Source organism: Theropithecus gelada, chromosome 10, assembly GCF_003255815.1.
Source record: "Theropithecus gelada isolate Dixy chromosome 10, Tgel_1.0, whole genome shotgun sequence".
Lineage (NCBI taxonomy): Eukaryota > Metazoa > Chordata > Mammalia > Primates > Cercopithecidae > Theropithecus > Theropithecus gelada.
This window is the reverse complement of record NC_037678.1, coordinates 26245931-26251930: the sequence shown is the minus strand read 5'-3', so window position 1 is coordinate 26251930 and position 6000 is coordinate 26245931. Positions and strand designations below refer to the sequence as shown.

Sequence of the window (6000 nt, the reverse complement as noted above, 5' to 3'; positions counted from 1 at the left end):
TTTTTTTTTTTTTTGAGACGGAGTCTCGCTCTGTCGCCCAGGCTGGAGTACAGTGGCCGGATCTCAGCTCACTGCAAGCTCCGCCTCCCGGGTTTATGCCATTCTCCTGCCTCAGCCTCCCGAGTAGCTGGGACTACAGGCGCCCGCCACCTCGCCCGGCTAGTTTTTTGTATTTTTTTTAGTAGAGACGGGGTTTCTCCGTGTTAGCCAGGATGGTCTCGATCTCCTGACCTCGTGATCCGCCCGTCTCGGCCTCCCAAAGTGCTGGGATTACAGGCTTGAGCCACCGCGCCCGGCCTAGTTTTTGTATTTTTAACAAAGACAGGGTTTCACTATGTTAACCAGGCTGGCCTCGAACTCCTGACCTCAGGTGATCCACCCGCCTCGGCCTCCCAAAGTCCTGGGATTACAGGCGTGAGCTACCACACCTGGCCAATTCAAACATTTCTTCCCTTTACAGTTGGCTAAGAAAGCAAAGCTTTATCTAAAACCTTGGGGTCAGCAGAAGGGGTGTTAAGTTTTTGCCTGTGAGTGTGATTCCCTCCAGGCCCCTCGGGAAGAAATTTGGAACAAAGAACTCCAGTGAGAGTTCAGTCCTCGGTTCACCCTTATCTGAGGTCGAAGGGAAAGCTGTCACCATTTTTCATCCGGTGGAGATCTACGCTCCCGAAAAACAACTTAGGGACATTTGTCAAGATGTTATGTTTACTTTCTATAGGGGATCACGTATCTTGTGGCTCTAACCGACTTGGGTGGCTATTGTTCTGAGCTATTATTACCTTTTTCTTTTTCTTTTCTTTTTTTTTTTTTTTGAGACAGAGTCTCACTCTGTCTCCCAGGCTGGAGAGCAATGGCCCAATCTAAGCCCACTCACTGCACCATCCACCTCCCAGGTTCAAGCAATCCTCCTGCCTCAGCCTCCTCAGTAGTTGGGATAACAGGCATCCATTATCACACCCAGCTAATTTTTGTATTTTCAGTACACATGGGGTTTCACCATGTTAGCCAGGCTGATCTTGAACTCCTGACCTCAGTTGATCTATCTGTCTCGACCTCCCAAAGTGCTGGGATTACAGGTGTGAGCCACTGCACTCAGCCAATTACTACCTTCTTCTTATCAAGTTGCTAATTTACTTCTCAGGAATAGCCAGGTGCCCGGAATTTCCCTTGAAGGCTAATGTGGTTCAGGTATGTACCCTCCAAATCTCATGATGAGATGTGATTTCCAGCCAGAGGCAGTGGCTCCACCTGTAAACCCACCACCTCCTCCTCCTCCAATTCCTCCTCTTCCTCCTCCTCCAATTCCTCCTCTTCCTCCTCCTCCAACTCCTCCTCCTCCTCCTCCAACTCCTCCAGTTTCTCATCCTCCTACTCCACCTCCTCCAACTCTTCCTCCTCCTCTGTTTTTTTATCCTCCTCCTCCCCCTCCTCAATTTCTTTTCCCTCCTCCTCCTCCTATATTTCTTTTTCCTCCTCCTCCTCATTTCTTTCTCTTCCTCCTTTTCTTTTTCTTCCTCCATTTCTTTGTCCTCCTCCTCCTCCTCACAGGCATGAGCCACTACACAAGGCCTGGCTGTTTGTTTCTCCTCCTCCTCCATTTCTTTTTCCTCCTCCTCCTCCTCCTCACAGGAACCAGCCACCACGACTGGCCTGGCTGTTTCCTTTTCCTCCTTTCCTCCTCCTGCTCCTCCTCCGCCTCCCAAATTGCTGGGATTACAGGCCTGAGCCACCACACCTAGCTATTTCTTCTTCTTTTTCTTCCTCTTCCTCCTCCTTCACTTAATCTTATTTTTTATTGATGTGGAGTCTCGCTCTGTTGCCCAGGCTGGAGTGCAGTGGTGCGATCTCGGCTCACTGCAACCTCCACCTCCTGGGTTCAAGCCTCCCAGGTATCTGGGATTACCAGCATCCGCCACCATGCCCAGTCAATTTTTGTCCTTTTAGTAGAGACGGGGTTTCACCATGTTGGCTAGGCTGGTCTCAAACTCCTGACCTCGTGATCTGTCCACCTCCACCTCCCATAGTGCTGGGATTACAGACATGAGCCACTGCGCCCAGCCCCCTGGTTTTTTGTTTTTGGTTTTTTTTTTTTCCTTGAAATGGAGTTTCGCTCTTGTTGCCCAGGATGGAGTGCAATGGCGTGATCTTCCCTCACTGCAACCTCCACCTCCTGGGTTCAAGCGATTCTCATGCCTTAGCCCCCCGAGTAGCTGGGATTACAGGCACTTGCCACCACGCCCAGGTGGTTTTTATATTTTTAGAAGAGACAAGGTTTCTCCATGTTGGCCAGGCTGGTCTTGAACTCCTGACCTCAGGTGATCCGCCCTCCTTGGCCTCCCAAAGTGCTGGGATTACAGCTGTCAGCCACTGCGCTGGGCCTACAGCTCATTTCTTACCACATAAATCTTTGTGCCTCTCTACAAAACTACCATCAGGGATATCCCCACAAACCATTCATCCCAGGTACGATGCAGAGAAGAGCTTCTTGTTCTCCTTTTCCCTTTACCTCTTCCCTCTCACCTCATCTTGTTCATTCACTCATCCCTTTTCCATTCTCACTTTTAAGCGTTAACCTTTCAAAAGCCTGTCTTCCCCTATAAGTAATGTATTGTAACTCCCGCCATCACCATATCCTTCTCCAACCCTCCAAACTGCCATCCTGAGTTTATGGTAAGTCCATAAACTAAGAAGAAAAGGGAAACATTCATTGCAAATTTGGCAGCCCCTCAGTCACCCAATGTGACAGCACAGATCTTCTGGTCTTTGAAGACCCATTTTTTTTTTTTAAAGACAGGTGTCACTCTGTCACCCAGGTTCAGGTGCAGTGGTGCAATCACAGCTCACTGCAGCCCCCGACTCCTGTGCTCGGATGATCCGCCTGCCTCAGCCTCCCAAGCAGCTGGAACTACAGGAACACACCACCATGCCCAGCTAATGTGCTTATTTTTTGTAGAGATGGGGTCTTGCTATGCTTAACAGGCTGGTTTCAAACTCCTGGCATCAAGGGATCCTCCCACCTTGGCCTCCCAAAGTGCTGGGATTACAGGCATGAGTCACCATGCCCGGTCTGAAGACTTTTAAATGCTGCCATATTCAAGATGTGTTGAAACTCACCTGTGTTTGATGAGCCTGCTTTTTGCAAGTGAGTAATATAAAACACACTGAAATACCTTAAGCTTCTCAGACTTTGTACCTTCCTCTGGAATAATCAGTGCATCCCAAAAGTAAATCCATAATGAGGTCCAGTTTTTCCTTCCTCCTTGGCTATGAAATAGACAAGAAAAAGGCAAGCTAGCCATTTCCATCTCACTGTAGGAGACTCTCCCGTTTGCTTTTTTACTGTATTTGGGAAGCGGGGGCCTGACTGCTTTCCTACTTCCTAAACACCACTTCCTTTACCTAGGAAATCCTCAGCGCAACTACATGGATTAAACCAGCTTCCTCACTTTCTTTCCAATATTCTTACAACCAAAATATCCAGAAAGGGCAAGGCAACCTGAAAAAATGAGGACGGGTACATTATCCCATGAGCCAAACTGCCACTTACACTGGTTAGTCATGAAATCGGCAAAATTCCAGATGAGCTCTCCAACCACGTATTTTCTATGTTTTTGATCCAGACCCTGATGGTACTGCTCTAGCAGACTGTTCTAGTTGTCTTCACTGAACATCAGAGATGGATCCTGGAATTCAACGCAACGAGAATTTAAGAGTCAGAACTGGCAGAATTGTAAATGTCAGATAAAAAATGAAGATCCACTTGATGGTGATGAAAATATCTGACTTCGCAGGGGGCTGTAGTGACTGCAGGACTCACTGATGCTAGGGTAAAGACAGCCAGGGAATGATCTAACCCAGAATAAAAAAGGAGGTTTAAAAAAAACCAACATGGCCAGGTGTGGTGACTCACACCTGTAATCCCAGCACTTTGGGAGGTTGAGGCCAGGCAGATCACGAGGTCAGAAGATCGAGACCATCCTGGCTAACACGGTGAAACCCCATTTCTATGAAAAATACAAAAAATGAGCTGGACATGGTAGTTAGTGCCTGTAGTCCCAGGAGGCTAAGGCAGGAGAATGGCGTGAACCTGGGAGGTGAAGCTTGCAGTGAGCAGAGATCGTGCCACTACACTCCCGCATGGGCAACAGCGAGACTCTGTTGAAAGAAAGAAAGAAAGAAAAGAAAGAAATAAAGAAGGAAAGAAAGAAAGAAAAGAAAGAAAGAAAGAAAGTCATTAATTAGTAACTGCTTTATTTATAAATGTAATTTAATATTCGATTCATCTTATTTTTCCATCTCTATCTGCTGGTATAGTCTTAAGGCTGAACTACACTAGAAGTAAAAATATGCCTTGGGACCAGGCATGATGGCTCATGCCTGTCATCTCAGCACTTTGGGAGGCCGAAGTGGGAGGACTGCTTGAGCCTAGGAGTTCAAGACCAGCCTGGGAAATATAGCAAGACCCCATCTCTACAAAAACTACGAAAATTAGCCAAACATGGTGGCACACACCGGGGGTCCTAGCTACTTGGGAGGCTGAGGTGGGAGGACTGCTTGAGCCCCGGAGGTCAAAGCTTCAGTGAGCTGTGTTTGCATCACTGCACTCCGGCCTGGGTAACAGAGCGAGATCCTATCTTAAATAAATGTATGTATGTATGTATGTATGTATGTATAATGAAATTAAACCAGGCTGGGCATGGCAGCTGAGCTCTGGAATCCCAGCACTTTGGGAGGTCAAGGTAGGAGGATCACTTGAGCCCAGGAGTTCAAGACCAGCCTAGGCAACACAGTGAGACCCAGTCTCTACAAAAAGTTTAAATATTAGCCAGGTGTGGTGACGCATGCCTATGGTTCCAGCCACTTGGGGCGCTGAGGAGGGAGGATCATTTGAGCCCAGGAGGTTGAGCAGTGAGCTGTGATTATGCCACTGCACTCCAGCATGGGCAACAGAGTGAGGCTGTCTCAAAAAAAAAATTTTTTTTAATTAAACTAAATAAATTCAGCTATTCTAGTTATATATCAAGACCTCAATAGCCACATGTAGCTAGTGGCCACCATTTCACACAGTGCATATAAGGGACATTTCTATCATTACAAGGCTTCTTTTTTGAAACAAGGTCTCACTCTGTCCCCCAGGTGGGAGTGCAGTGGTGCAATCATGGCAGACGGCAGCCTTGACCTACTGGGCTCAAACAATCTTCCCACCTCAGCGTCCCAAGTAGCTGGGACTACAGGCAAGCACAACCATAACCAACTAATTTTATTTTTTATTTTTCTTATTTTTTTGAGACGGAGTCTCACTCTGTCACCCAGGCTGGAGTGAAGTGGCACGATGTTGACTCACTATAACCTCTGCCTCCCCGGTTCAAGCAGTTCTCCTGCTTCAGCCTCCTGAGTAGCTGGGATTACAGGTGCACACCGCCACATCCAGCTAATTTTTGTATTTTCTTAGTAGACACGAGGTTTCATCATGTTGGTCAGGTTGGACTCGAACTCCTGACCTCGTGATCCACCCAACTCGGCCTCCCAAAATGCTGGGATTACAGGTGTCAGCCACCATGCCTGGCCACAACTAATCTTAAATTTTTTGTAGAGATGGGGTCTATGTTGTGCAGACTGGTCTCAAACTCCTGGGCTCAAGAGAACCTCTGATCTCGGTCTCCCAAAGCACTAGCATTCCAGGTATGAGCCACCACACCCAGCACCTGCAGCACCCAGGTCTATCAGTGCTGACCTAGAACCTCTTGAGAGGTTCTTAAGAATTCAGAACTGGGGCCAGGCATGGTGGCCCACGCCTGTAATTCCAGCACTTTGGGAAGCCAAGGCAGGTGGATCACTTGAGGTCAAAAGTTCAAGACCAGCCTGACCAACATGGTGAAACCTCATCTCTACTAAAAAAAAAAAAAAGATTAGGAGACAGTGGTGGTGCATACCTGTAATCCAAGTTACTTGGGAGGCCGAGGCAGGAGAATCGCTTGAACTGGGAGGCAGAGGTAGCAG

General features: G+C 47.8%; 1 pseudogene; it reads right to left on the bottom strand.

The window, feature by feature from the left end:
• LOC112632876 overlaps window positions 1–3662 on the bottom strand; it is a 29617-nt pseudogene extending 25955 nt beyond the window's left edge.
• Window positions 3663–6000: the final 2338 nt, after the last annotated feature.